The 15,904-nt window shown below is 35.9% G+C and overlaps 1 pseudogene across 1 annotated transcript in view; it reads left to right on the plus strand.

The window, feature by feature from the left end:
- LOC144302297 (uncharacterized) overlaps window positions 1-15,904 on the plus strand; it is a 128,686-nt pseudogene that overhangs the window by 54,894 nt on the left and 57,888 nt on the right. Inside the window, exon 4 of the transcript XR_013369148.1 lies at window positions 7,241-7,363. The product of XR_013369148.1 is annotated as an uncharacterized LOC144302297 (transcript). The remainder of the gene's footprint in view (window positions 1-7,240; window positions 7,364-15,904) is intronic.

Raw genomic sequence — 15,904 nt, forward strand, 5'->3', positions numbered from 1 at the left:
TGTTTTAGGAGATAAGTCTGATACAATATATGGTTACTAGATTGGAAATGGGTGAAGGAGAAGAGGGTACCAAGGATGACTCCTGATTTTTAGATTTGTCCAAGTAGATAGACGGTAGCTGAAAAGTCAGCCAATATTTCTCTCCTGATTTTGGTCCACACACTCAGTTCCCAACTTCCCATCTCTCTTGCCCATCAAGTCATTTATGTTCAAAACTGAACTATTCTATCAACTGTTCTTCCTCTTTTGCTATTTCAGTGAATGCCACAACCATCTATCCAATTGCTCAAGGCAGTTGACCTTGATTCTTTCTTCTCCATAATATCTACTTAATTACCAACTCATGTTTTTTTTTTTTTAATCTTTAACATCCTTTATATCTGCCCACATCTCTCTATTTACACTCCTACTTAGATAAAGTCCTTATCATCTTTCATCTGGAGTTTGGTGATAGCTATTCCTTGGCTTTTCTGCCTTCAGTCACCCACTTATCTAATCTGTTCTTCACTCTGCTGATGCCCATTGTCTATAAAGTAATGGTCCTTAGTATAGGAGAAAAGACCCTCCATGACCAGGCCCCAGCCACATCTCTAGCACCATTGTTTTTGTTTTGTTTTGTTTTATTTGCTTTAATCCTTACTTTATAAGACCAAATGACTTACATTTTCTATAAAACATATATCGTCCTATCCTCAGCACAAGGTAACAAGTCTTTTGAGCTTTGTTCCTTCCTAATACTATAATTCTTTTAAAAGTACATATCACCATCCTGTTTGCCTCTTTGTGAACTAGATGGTTTCTTGCTAAGAAAGGCCATTTCTGCTGCTGGGTGAATGTCTCAGCTAGAAAGCTGGTACATTTATTTATTTATTTATTTATTTATTTATTTATTTACTTACTTACTTATTTATTTAAAAAAGGAAGAAGGTAGGAAAACACTAGTATCCACAAAGTTAGCAGCATGCAGCATGTATTTATTTCCTACCAACCGAGCATCAAGCTACCAGAGGTATCTACCTAGAAAGGAACATGGAGAAAGTAGAGGCCAAAGTGTGGGAGAAAAACTTGGGAAGGATCACTCAATGGTGGGTTATAAGGAAACCATTACCAAAATTGTGATAAACCCCCAAATTTATTAGAATCTTGATAGAGTATAATCATTCCAGTAAACTATAATGGAAAGCTACATGACTTTTCCTGACCCTTGATAAAATATAGATTAAAACATTTTACTGATTAGAGGACAAGAAATCTTTTTGATAATGGTATACTGAGTCTTGCACACCATCTTTACAGTATACATATATCAGGATGATTTTGTTTATAAACAATAGAATTGTTTATAACTCAAACAACTCAAAATGCTTAAACAGTAAAAGGGGGTTATTCGATCAATTAACTGAGAAGTCTAGAGGTAGGGAAGACTTCAGGCATGGTTCAGTCAGAGTTGAACTATGGTTCTCTATGAAGAACCATAGTTCTGTTCTGCTTGTTGGCTTTATCTTTAGTGTAGTTTCATTCATGGAAACAAAATAGTTCACACCCACACATTATAATTTCCAGAACAAGAAGACCTCTATGTCCCAGAATTCCCAACCCACACGTTGAGCTTCATGTTGACTAGATCACATCTGAACAAATTCATTCATTCCTGAGAAAGCCATATGTGAATGAGGAGATAAACTTGTTCAATTACTATGGCAAATGGAGGTAAGATAATGTCAAGTAGAGTCTACCTTGGATTTGAGAGAGGAGTTGTGTTCATCAGTCTCATATAAACTGTATGCCTTTTCTAAATTGGAAGAGATAAAATTCCCCAAAGGAAAACTTGGGATTATCTAGTATGAATACAGATAAAAATGGATGAAACCCCTAATAGACAATCAGTAAATATTCACCTCAGGCACAGTTCAAATTTATTCACTTGCAAACTTAGAAATTATTCTGTGCCCTGGATTTTAAAATCTACTTGTTAATGGACAAAACAAATATCAAGCATCCTACTGCAAGGTAAAGAGAGACAAGTGCAATCAGAGTCCAATTCTAAGAAATCCTATGAATGAATGTGGGTAGACAAAAAGACTAATGCTGTGCATGACTCCCAAGTCACTCATTCATTCATTCATTCATTCATTCATTCATTCATTCATACAACATTTATGGAATATTGACACTATGCCAGAAAAGCTTAATACAACAGAATCTTTGACCTTAAGGAGTTCATTCAACCAGTCACTACAGAATTACAAGTGAAAAGTTAGAAGTTTTGATATACTGTATCAGAGTGAAAGTTCTATGGTAGAACAGAGTGAAAATAAAGCCACATGGAAAATCTAGTGAGATCTTTACTACACCCTTCAATATTTCCTCCAACCTAACACTTCTACAATGTAATCCCCATTGTAAAGCAACTGGAACACCCATTTCCAATCAACAGGTTTCTTGGAATAATATATTAAAAGGGAAATGGAAGAATAATTTATCTTATTCTGGTTGTACACTCTAAGAAAATAATATGAAACAGTTTTGGTTGTTTGGAAACAAAAGTGGATCATTGTTGTCTCAGGGAGCTTTTATGTGCAAAATATATTTGATAATAATGTGAATTCTTTTAAGCTATTATATTCTGTGACCATCTGGGGAAATAGTTTTGGGAATAAATACAGCAGAAATATTTAGAGAAAGGACATTGAAAGGAAAAATACCAGACATAGTTGATTCTTTTTGACATTCTTTTATAGTATAACAATCATGAAATCCTTGGTCCATATCACAGAAATAATACTGAAAAAATTCTAATCACTTTATCATTATTCCCAGCAGTGTCTCAGAGCTCCAATTCTAAGGGCAGGGCTTTCTTTAAGCATCTAACATGAAGATATAACTCAGAGAATTTTTGGAGAAATAGTTTCTTCACATGAAGTATACTTGATAATAACATTTTAATGTAATATTGACATTTCTGGTTTTTAACTCTGTTGGGCAGAATCTTGATGGAAAAGAAAATCACTTGTGACAGCTTCAGCATGAGTGTCTAGTATCATGGCAATTTAACCCGGTTTTATCCTATATCAGAGATATTCCATCAGAAAAGAACTAAAGTGCCCTTCATGTTTTAGAGAAGCAAGTAATTTATCATAACAAATGATGCCAAAATAGTCTTGAAATTATTAACTATTATTGAATGAATATTGTGGGAAATATTGGTGGCTTATTTTCAGAGGTTTTGGGTAGATAATTAAAATATAAATCTTTAAAATAAAAATATAGAACATGTGAAAAAATATAAATATATATTACAGAATATATATAGACAAATAGAAAAGTATATATCATTTTGACCAGAGTATTTGTCCACTTGAGCTGAATTGGTATACTTTGGTCAAACAACTGAGAAGTTGAACTGGATCATGACATTTGTGATCCATGTGACATTTATAATTGAATAGAAGTCTGTCTACATTTGTGCTTCTCAGAGTACAGTCCACAGGCCAGCAGCATCAGGATTGCCTTGGATCTAGATAGAAATGCAGCATCTCAGCCCCTCAGCTCCAAATCTATTGAATTAGCATTTTCATTTTAACAAGATCCTAGGTGCTTAAAGCATTAACTACATCAGGGGAATCTCAACTCTGGCTGCACATTAAGATCACTTAGGGTGCTTTAAAAATGTTTTATTCCCAGGTCTCACCCTAGACCAATTAAATGATACTCTTTAAGGGCAGAACCAGGGTATGAGTATTTTTAAATACTTCTGTTCTGACATGCTGCCAGGCATGAGAACTATTAGTTAAACAATGACCAAACAATCAGTAAATTCAATGTATTCTGAGAAGGCATAAAAGAAAAAGGAAGTCAAACCAATTACTTTCTATTTGGTACCACTCTATAAATGATTGATTTTTTTTAACTGTTAATAAGTTTGCTTAGCTCCTGTGTGAACACAGACTATTATGTCTCAACCTGCCTAGAAGTGTATTGTATTGTAAATCAAGAAGAGGAACATTTTGCCAAATTAATTAAAAGGAGTTTTAGGTTTGTTTTTCAACTTTACTTTCTTTTGTCAGTCTTACTCTCCAGCCTGACAGATTGAATGCTGGAATGCCGAACCTCAGACACTGTGCACATTCAAACCACTGCACCTTTGGATTACTCACCCTCTTCTCCATCCACTTACTGCTCAGTGTTTACCCTTATCTCTCTAGCCCCAAATGGGTTTTTTTTCCTCTGAATTCCCATGTTTCTTCCTGTTTCTATCTTACACTCTTGCTTTATAGTCTTACATTGTTAACTCCCCTATTTTGTGGACGAAAATTGTCTGTGGTTTAATTTCTACATGTAATCTCAATCATTACCAATCTTTTTCAAAATTTTGTGCATGAATAGGGAAGGAAGAAAATCATAGCATAGTACATACGATAATCATTATTATCCCCTTTTATAGATGAGCAAATATAGTTTCAGAGAGCAAAGTGACAGGCTACTAAGTTTCAACACTAAGATATTTTCCAAACAACAACAACAACAACAAAAGATATTTTCCCCAAGATTTTTAACTCAACGTCCAGTGGCAGTTTGGTTGTGCGTGCGCGTGCGTGCGTGTGTGTGTGTGTAATAACTTATAGTACTTCAGTTATAGCTCCAGGGCACATTTAGAATATGAACACATGAAAACATACAGAAAGAAGACTCACTCTCAAAATTGATGTCCATTCTTGTCCTTGGAATAAACCCAATGATTGTTCTTTTTTATATTAATTTGGTTTCTTCTGTCAGAAAATTAATGAAGCTTGATGAGGAGGGACAAAGGGAAGTTGTACTTCTTTAAAACTACTTTTGTACACTAAATGAAATAAATCAAACAGAGGAAGACAAATACCCTATGATTTCACTGACATGTGGAATCTAAGAAACAAAACAAATGGACAAATAAACAAGCAAAAAGCAGAAACAGACCCATAAATTACAGAGAACAAATGGGTAGTTGCCAGAGGAGTGAAGAGTGGGGAGATGGAAAAAATGGGTAGAGTGGAGTAGAAGATACAGGTTTCTAGTTTGGGGATGAATAAGACACAGGAAAAAGAGGTACAGCATAGGGAATATAATCAAGGGTATTGGAATAGCACTAATAATGGTGATGGGTGGTCGGTACCCTGTGGTGAGCGCAACACAACATACAGATTTTTCCATTCAGTATGTTGTGCACCTGAAACTAGTGTAACATTTTGTGACAACTATAGTTTAATTAAAAAGAAAGAAATTACATTTTATTACAAGTAACACGAGAATAACTTTTTCTTATACAAAATTAGAGCACTGGAGATGATAAAATCTCTTTTGTCGAACACCCTCCCCCACACACACATCCTGCACTCCACTCCATCTAGATGCCTTTCATCTGTCCTCAGAAGTAATCATTTTTATTTGTGCACACCCTTTAAGATATTTCTATGTATTTAGTACATATATATTGTATATCGTAATAACTTTCATAGAATTTTTTATGCTTTTATCATATAAAACACATTCTTGGGAATTAAGGGTTTTACTTGTACATCGGAAGTGAAAGACCTGGGAAGGATATCTATCTAATTCAGGAGGTGACAGAAATAAAATTCAAAATTATATCTCAACCCTATCCTAAAGCTAGAAAGATAAATATTTAATAGGCAGAGATGTTAAAGCCCTGTGTAAAGTACAAATAACAAGTGGAGAATTCTGAATCAACATTAGTTTATATGAAAAAGACTTACAGGTTGTTTATCATAGACTCACAATTTAATAAAAATTCCAATATTTTGAAAAGTTAGTAGTTCTTATTTCCAAAATAAGATTCCTTTAAAAATATCAGAAATTATAGCAGGATATTTAAATTTAGAAGGAAAATACTAGATTATACAAAATATGGATTTTTTTTCTTTCTCTCTCATACACACTCACACACATACACACACACATACAGAGAAATGCCAAATGAAAGAAAACTGTTTTTTTTTTTTCCTGCAAGTCAAGGTCTGTAGTTTTTACTACAGTTAAAAGCATTCATTGTAGATCAGATCGTTCTAGTATGAAAAAGTCCTACGATGAGGCACTGACATAGTGTTCCTTGTCAATGCTGACGCCTTCTCACATAAGCATCTTGCCCTGTAAAATTAATCTCACTTGATGTAAAGCTAATTGTCTATCATGATAACACATTTTAGTGACAAATATTCAGACCCAGACTTCTTTGACAGAGTATCAGGGATGGAGGACACGGGAGGTCAGGGACATTTTCTCCCTGAGACACATACTTTCTCACGTTAAATCTCCACCTCTGCCTGACTTTCACTTTGACACTTGCCAAAAGACATAGATTCCAAGTAAAAAGAAATTCTCCAAAACAAGAAAAGTTAGAAGCCCTTTATTCATGGATTACCTGAAAAGTTTTCCCTGCTTCTTTTGGTGTCTTCTCCCCATGATTTTAGATACATTAGTATGGGTTTACATAGGGTATATGGAAGTTGAGATTCTGGGAGATGAATTTATTTTCCTTTCCTAGAGAATGGCTAATATTACATGAATTTATCATGACCTTGACTGATCGTAAGACAAAGGTGACCATGAGTCTTAATCCTTTTCATTTTCTCTACAGTTAAACTTCACATACACATGTTCAGTATTTCGGAAAAATGGAACCCTGAGTGAAAAGGAAGAAGCTTGAATCAATGGAGCAAATGTATTGATGTACTTTTAAGAGCTCCAAACCATGGTTCTATTTGAATTTATCTCTTTGCCTTGATGTCCATCCACCATAGCACACGAGAAGGAGATTCAAGGTCTTAACTCCATTATTGGCTTTATTCGGCAGCATCAGACCAATAATAGGTGTTTATCTACCAGCGTGTGTTGCTCCAGATAGAGTAGCTCATTGAAATTCTCCCCTCCGGTTTTCCTTCCCCAAGGAAATATCTGTATCTCAGATCTGTCTAATTAACTAGTATGTGAAGAATAGAAAACTGTGAGACAATCCCTATGCTCATCGTTGCGGGGCTTTAAAAAGCTCAATAAAGTTTCTATCTACATTTTCTTGTTTACACTGTGGAGCAAAATGGATCAAACAAGCAAAGATTTGTGGCAACAGAGACAGTGCCTTTGTACAATATAACACATACTGTGTATCAAAGAAATATTGTGCCGCTTCTCCGAAGCTGACATTGGAATGACATTGTAATCCTGGCCATCTGTCTTTCTCCTCTAGATGTCGATGAATGTGTGGTGGTGAATGGAGGCTGCCAGCAGTGCTGTATTAACACTCTGGGCACCTTCCACTGTGAATGTGATACGGGATACAGACTCCATGCTGATGAATGCACCTGCATAAGTGAGTAAATATTAGAACCAGCTTGAAGCCATTTTCAATGAAAATCGACCTGCCCACGTAGGAGCAGGAAGGAGAGGTTTTTTTTCTATTGTAAAAATCCCTATAGAAACTGATGGTTTTCAAGTACAAATCTGTCTCTTAGAATAAAAAAAAAAATATTTTTGTCTTTTGTCTTTTGCTATCAAAAGACAAAAGACAAAAATGATGGGGTGGGAAATATAGAAATTAACATGCACAAGCAAAATTTGAATCCCCAAATGAGTGAATATTTCCATAGGATATCATTTCTCCATATGCAGTGAAGTATGCATTTGTTACTTATTGCTAATACGCAAGTACAGCACAGGGCCACAAGGAAGAGAGGATGCCGGACTATTAGGATCACTAGCTGCAATGTTCACTCGCTTCAGATCAGACTCAGAACTGGGCTCGTGATTATAATGGCAAAAATTACAGCAGAGTATATAGGTCAAGGATCTTGGGGTCACTCAAGAGTAGTTAAAAACTACACACGTGAAATACGAGGTTACTATAATTTGTCGTACATCAAACTGTTCTTAGATACCAGTTTTGAGTGCTTGGGTTATTATTTTAAATCCTCTTTGTGTATTTCTGAATTTTATAGATTTTCTAAAATAAGTTTGTGCAAAGAAAAAAGATAGAATAAACTTTAAAAACACCGTGCTCTTTGTATGATTTATACATGCTCTTTTTTGTTTTTTTAACTAAAGTAACTTATATAAAAGTGGGTTTCTTTTTTTGTTTTTTAAAGATTTTACTTACTTATTCATGAGAGACAGAGAGAGAGAGAGAGAGGCAGAGACACAGGCAGAGGGAGAAGCAGGCTCCATGCAGGGAGCCCAACACGGGACTCGATTCCGGGTCTCCAGGATCACACCCTGGGCTGAAGGTGGCGCTAAACCACTGAGTCACCGGAGCTGCCCTAAAAGTGTGTGTGTGTGTGTGTGTGTGTGTGTGTGTGTGTTTAATTGAATGATGATCCCCAGATGGAATTATGCACATTCCAATTTTATTTCAAGGTCTCTTTTAAATTAAAAGTATTTATTATATTTAAAAAGTAGCATCTTGTTCAGAACAATTTAATTGCTGGTTTGACTTATAAAGGGCTTGTTCACTAGTCCATTTACTCAAAATTATTACTATTTTATAAGTATTCTGTAATTATGAAACTTGAAATAGGAATCAGCCAATTTCAGCTAGTCTCATAACCTGTACTCCCTCTTTCTTTTTCTGGCCATGCCTTATGGGAAATTGAGAGAAGACCAAGGGAAACAGGTACAGATGTCCTGGTTGTAGATCTGATTTTGATATGAGAAAATGAGTCCTAAGAGCAAAAAAGAAGGACTTTGCCAAAGTTGAGTGAAAATGAAGATGGAAGTCATCCCCGAGGGCAGCCTGGGTGGCTCAGCGGTTTAGCACCTTCAGCCCAGGGTGTGATCCCGGAGGCCCGGGATCCAGTCCTACATTGGGCTCCCTGCATGGAGCCTGCTTCTCCCTCTGCCTGTGTCTCTCTCATTCTCTCTGTGTCTCTCATGAATAAATAAATAAAATCTTAAAAAAAAAAAAAAAGAAGTTATCCCCGAGCAACCAGGGAACTCAATAGCATCATGATTATATCTACAGCAGGCACAAGTGGTGGGACAGCAGCACATGCATATTTATGTAATCCAAATAACCCCTTCTTTTTGCAGAATTACTGGTTTTAGCAACAGGAATCCCTTTCTCATCCACATCCCCAACCTGTGAGGCCTTCAGGGTAACATCCTTAAACTTCTGCTCTAACTTATCTCAGTCACAAAATATTTAGGAGCAGTGGGATTATTGATACATGCAGATGAGGTATTGATCAGTAAAGACTGAACTGGTGAATTTTTATATCCGACATAAAAATATTTGCAAAGTAGTGATTTATATAAACCTATGATATCTAGTCTGTATGATAAGGCCAAATAAGCACTTTAATAACCAAATACATTAGATACACAGGTATATAGAAATTATATTTAGAAATTACATAATTTTCTAAGTTCTGGTACTTAATGGATATTTCTGAGTAAAAACATTAAGTGCTTTCCTTATTGCTCACCACCAATGCCCTTGAATTTTCTAATTTTTTGTTGTAATGACTTCAGGTCAAAAGTGGAGCTGGATCAGGATATTATGGTTTATCTTTTCTATTTATGTTCCTTAAAAGCCAAGTCCTACTGTGCAGATACATGGACACCATGGTAATAGCTTATTTACAGTTCCTTATGCCGATCTTCTCAAGCAGAATTTCAGTATATATATATAGATAGATAGATATAGATACATAGATATATATAGATTTGTTTTACAGATTTAGCTAATGAGAAATATGGATTTCATGGCTGTAATCTTTTTAAAGCATTAACCCCTTCGATGTTACTCTACAGAATGTACTAGACTCAGACCAGCACTTAATCTTTGTGGAAATTCTGATGCCTGTCTCACATAATACACTGAAGGGTCTTAATGTCAGTTGACACAATTATAGCATTCTTGTTAAAGTGATCTCAAGAAGAATTTAAGCACTTGTGTTCAAAGACTAGTAATGTGAGGTTGAGCATAAGAACTATTTGCTTATTTGTCTTGAAAAAAAATGTTAGCTGTAGAGAACTAAATTTCCTATTGGTTTGTATTTTCAGTTATATTGTGGGAAGGGTCAGAGATTTTTAAAAACAAGAAATTAAATCAGCCCCCTTTCCCTTTGGGATATTTTAACTGGCAGGGGACAGAAAATGGTGGTTGATGCGTACCGCAGAGCTGTAGTAGAGAAGAATTCATCACGACTCATGGTAGAGTCATGAAAGAGAAGACGGAGTTATGGAATTTTGTGATTCCACTACTTTGGAGTATGTGGGATTAATTGCCTCCATTTCTCCCTTCCTCCCTCTTTTTTTTTTCCCTCTTCCTCTGCCCCATTCTGCCCATCAGTCATAGGCCTAAGCTAGTATGACTTTTTGAATTATGGCCTCTGGTGCTCTTTGCACTTTTTCTTAATCACAGTTGCCATAAAGAAAACTCCTTGCACCCCTACACATTTACAGAGTTTCAGATGATTTCATTTTTTTAAAGGGCCCCCTCTCTAGGGATTGTATACTTGTGGTGATATATGGCCAGCAGTTACTAGTCAGTCTCTGCCAGAAGTATGAGTGTATGGGCTACTTGGTTCCTTTTAAAAGGTCGCTTGGACCACTAATAAAATGTGATCCCCCTAAAACTGAGGAACTTAGCCCCAGTGGACTTCAGTTTGAGCTTTTGAATTTGTCTGTAAATTTTTGGAATGCATATCTTTTTTTCTGGGGGCTAGGGCTTATTATTTTCATCAGATTCCTAAGGTGTCTGCGACACCTCAAAATATCTACATGTCCTCTTGTCCTTATGATGGCACTTCTTAAGAAGGTGTACCTATGGGAGGATCTCACTGTTGTGCCATGGCACTATCTCATGTTACTCTCTTACAGTCTAAAGCAAAGCTGGTCAGTGACTGTTTCTCCTTACAGCCTCCTTTTTTATAAGATTCCAAGCCAGAGGCCTGGCTCCTTGTCCTTGAGTTCCTGGCCCACTGTGACCTCTCCTGAGAGACAGCATCAAAAAAGCCAGTCTGAGATGCCTTACATGGGTAAAGGACCACAATAAGTGAGACTAGCTATGCCTGATGGGGGAAGGGCACAGACACAGCATTGGAAAGCAGACTAAACCAGATTTCTTGCCAGATTTGATTTGCTCTTCAGAGTCTCCATTAACACAGATATTATCAAGCAATTCATATACTTTTAAATTTTCTTTCGTTTGGAAACCGAAAGCTTAAAAAATGGAAACTTTAAGCAGTCATCTTTTGTAGCAATCACCAGATAGATGTGTTGATGTTCTTACCAGCCCACCACTAGCTCTGCCTATGGATTAGGGACGGGGGCACAGTGGAAATCGAAATTGGCCTGTGGACTTCTACAGATCATGTAATTTCTCTGCACCCTCATTTCCTTATGTGTAAACTTGGACAAAGTGGCCTTAAAGTTACTGCATCTCTAAAGTGTTTTAATTTTATGGAGCTTCTAAAGTTACTAATTCATAAAAAAAAATCATCTATTAATGTATATTTTTAAGAACTCCTCTGAACTATATATAATAATTACTCTATAGAGCTCTAATTTTACTTAAAAAGTGTTTGAAGAGGATACCTGGGTGACTCAGTTGGTTAAGCATCTGCCTTCAGCTCAGGTCATGATCCCAATTGCTGGGATTGAGCCCCGCATCAGGCTCCCGCAGGAGTCGGCTTCTCCCTCTCCCTCTGCTCCTCCTCCCTCCTCATGTTCTCTCTTAAATTATAAATAAATAAATAAATAAATAAATAAATAAATAAATAAATAAATAATTTTTAAAAAGTATTTGAAGAACTCAGACTTTAGAAAGTCCAAGCATAAAAACAGGGTAGGAATTGTATATCCAGTGTAATAAAAATGAGCGTGTTTCTTCAATGTTTTTATTGAAAAAAAGATATATCATTGCTTTTGTGAAAACACCATTTTTAATAATTTTATTCGAGAAGAATCTAAGAAATAATCTAGCCCAATCTCCTATCTTAGAAATAGTTTGCCCTCTCTTCCCTCCATATGAGACTAAGCTAGAAGGTGGCCATCTGAAGCCAAGAAGAGAGCTCTCACCAGGAACTGAACCCTTCTGGAACATAGGCCTTGGACTCTCAAATTAAATTCTATTGCTTAAACCACATAGTCGGCGGTATTTGTAATGGCACCTGAGAGACTAATATACTCATTGGTGTTCTTTATACATCCCTTCTCTGGCTTATCTTCATTCTTCTCTTTTACTTTTATTTTATTTTTTTTTAAGATTTTATTTATCTATTCATGAGAGATACAGAGAGAAAGAGAGAGAGGCAGAGACACAGGCAGAGGGAGAAGCAGGCTCCACACAGGGAGCCAATGTGGGACTCGATCCTGGGTCTCCAGGATCAGGCCCTGGGCTGAAGGTGGCGCTAAACCGCTGAGCCACCCGGGCTGCCCCTCTTACTTTTAGACATAAGTCAATACCTGCAAAATACCTGGCAAGTATTATTTAAATGTTAACTATTATTATAACAGAATATTTTAAAATTGAAGGACTTTACCCAGAAGGATTTTCTTGTTGGGGAAAAACTCAAATGCATTGCAGTATTTCTAGTTTTTGGACCTTTGCTGGTATATTCTCTATTACAGAATATATTATCCTTCAGTAGCTTTTAATTAGTGATTTTCTCATTGTTGAGAGGCAGACTTTAGTAAATATTACTAAATATAAGTAGTAATGATAATGTAGACTAAACTCCTTCTATCACCAGTGGATATTTTTTAACAGCCAGGGGCTAGATACCAAAATAATTTATATTACCCAAATCTTCTCTATTTAGCTGTATAATTTGCATTTTAAGTAAGTTGTAAGGTTTTAGCTATAATTTGATATACCTCACAAAATCTTTCATAAATTTCCATTTTTAATAGCAACCTGGTGAAACACACTCAGCTCAAATCTGCATTCATAATCATGTCCTTCCCCTGATATATTTGTTGAAATCGGCCTTTCCAGAGGGGTGAAATAATTAAATGATTGGAAGTTTTAATGCTTGCATAGTTCTCTTACCTCGCTTTCATGCCTTCAGCACATAGGTTTATTAACGTCTGTGCTCACGAATAAACAAATGGAATCATTGATGTCTGCACACAAAAACCTCAGATCAACAACATTTTAATTATTTTAGTTTTTAATACAAGAATTCTTCATTTCCAGTTGCTGGGAGTGGTCAGAATTTGTTTTTGTTCAATGGTCCCTTTGTACTCTCACTAAATGAGAGGGGAACAAAAAGGCAGAAGAAAGGTAACGGGAAAACTGCAAACCAAAGATTTTTTCCATGTGAATAAGTGTGTGACAGAGTAAGAGGTCATATTTTAATTCCAAATAAAGCAGAAGTTAGGTGGCGAGAAGAGGAGGGAAGAACAACCTAGAAATTGGATTAAATAAAGATACCCTTCGTAAAACTTTGAGCTTGAATACATTTTCTTATATCAGATTTTTAGGAGTTTCACATTTTAAGTTAATGCTAAACTTAGGAAAAAAATTACAAAAACCATTAGATGTGGTGGTCTTTGCACAATGGATTCTTTTGTTTTGATCTTAGTGTTCTGATCAGGGATGTCTAAGTTTTATCTGAGAGAAGGAGTAGAAGGTTCTTTCCAGGGAATGCAAAGAGATTGCCCTAAAATTGGAGATGAAAGAGGTTGAAGACTTTCATTGTAACTACCTTTCAATTAGTTGCATTATTTATGAAGACAAATTAGAAACAGAATTCATTTCAGATGACAGCTGATGTCTTGAGAAGGGATATGTCAGGTTAAAAAAATTGTTTAGTTTGTCAGATTGATGGTATCTCTCAGTCATGAGCAGATTCCTCGCCCTCGCAATATTAATCACTTTTGTGTGGTAGATGATAAATGTTAAGCCCCCAAAATTGAAGTTAAGGAACATTTCCCCTCTGTCCTCCTCAATCCCCATTCCATAGCCTTGTGAAAAATCATGAACTTTCCAAGTTTTCATCCATGTTGTTGATTATTAACCCAATTCAAAAACTTTCCAACTGCTTGGGTTTTGGAATGCATTTAGAAACTTTCCCTTTTTTCTACAGTTTTTCTCCACAGTTTGAAGACTTGGGAAGGTAAGACTGACAATTTTAGACAGTGGCAGACTAAAGACTAAATTCTACTGAATCACATAAGGGTTGTGTGATCTTGGCCCAGTTTCTTAGTCTCTCTGATCTTCAGCGTCTCTATCATCTCTCTCTCTCTCTCTCTAGCTGTGTCTATACCTAATAAAACCAGGATAATAATTCACGAAAATCAATATTATACATTGTACGAGGACACATATCTTATAAAAAGGAATGCATTTAACACCCTAGAATGGTGGCCCAGGGGGACTGGAAGAAGTTGACAATGAACTCTAGGGTTAAAAGTGAGCATATCAAACAAGGAGGTCCCTCCAAGGACTAGGGGGTGATGAGAATTTTCCTTGAACTGAGCATGATGGTGAACTCTACCTTCTGTATCCAAGGTTAGAACAAAACAGAACAAGACAGTGAAATGTTAGCACAGAGGCCTTCACACTGCCACGTGCCTTTCCTTTCCTTCCTTCTCTCTGTATGGAAACTATCTTCCTTCAGAATAATCTTATGTGTCTTCCTTCAGAAAATAAAATCTTTTCTAGTCACATTTGTAAAGTATTTTTGCAAGTTAGGTTTTTATAATATATATTGTATCAAATAAAGATACATAATTTTGTTTTCTTGTGTTTCCTAAATAATTTCCACGTGCATTATAGAATACCCTACTGTCTAGGATGAATGCAAATATGAAGAGATTAAAACAGTACCTGGCACAGAGAGAGTGGATGCTCAATAAATAGTAGCTTCAATCAATAACTTTTATGATGATTAAGTATGTACTTTTACATTATCTTCTCACCATCAGGGTACCTGTCCAGTGCACAGAGATACTGGGAATGGGAGATTTTGGATTTTGTGTAACCAGAAGTACAAGAGTCTAGCTTTAAATTTTTCATTTATGAAAATTCAGCATATAATTTAGGATTGTGGAAAAAAATAAGGCTAATCTGAAAACAGTATATCTTGGGAAAAAATTACCCCTTTCAATGTAATTTGATGACATAAGTAGTCATCCCATATACAAGCTGTGTGACTTTGAGGTAGTCACTTAGCTGCTCAGTAACTGTTTCTCCATATGTAGGGGGCAGTGAGGGAAAGGTACAGGACAGGTGAAATCCTGAGTGCAGCACCTGAAACAGAGCAAGCACTCAACAAATGTTAGCTAAGATTGCTAACATTAGTTTCATACTTGTCATTGGACTACAAAGAATTATGGAGGGTGTGATGCTGTAGATATAAACTCATTTTAGTGATCAGATATCTTTCATTGAACATCTTTGTTGCTGGATTTTTGGTAAATGTATATTCAGTGATTCTTTTACCATCTATTTTGCTTTTTTTTAAAAAAATGTTTAATGCCGTTGGTGGTTTAGAGCAATATTCACGACTATATTTTCACTATGCGGTAAAATTTCCCATTCTCATTTATCACTAGGTTGGCAATTTATATCTCCCTGGTTCCAAAAGCACTGGGGACAGCAAGCTTCAAGGCAACTTATGCATTTTTACGGGGCACCAAGTACAAAAAGACATTAAACAAAATAGTACTGCTTCCATCTAAAAGAAGCAGAAGAATTAAGTGCTTGCAACTACCAGATATGAGCATAAAACTCAAATCCAAATCTAGTATCCCAGTATAGTTTTCTAGCTGCTGACAAGAAAAGAGATGCATGGTTTCAGGGTGTGCATTCTCTAATAACAATCATAGAGACATTTTTTAATTCAATGATTTCAAAATATATTACTGAATATATGTCTTTTATTTTGCAGAGAAAACTGAAATTCGC

Source organism: Canis aureus, chromosome 31, assembly GCF_053574225.1.
Source record: "Canis aureus isolate CA01 chromosome 31, VMU_Caureus_v.1.0, whole genome shotgun sequence".
Classification (NCBI taxonomy): domain Eukaryota; kingdom Metazoa; phylum Chordata; class Mammalia; order Carnivora; family Canidae; genus Canis; species Canis aureus.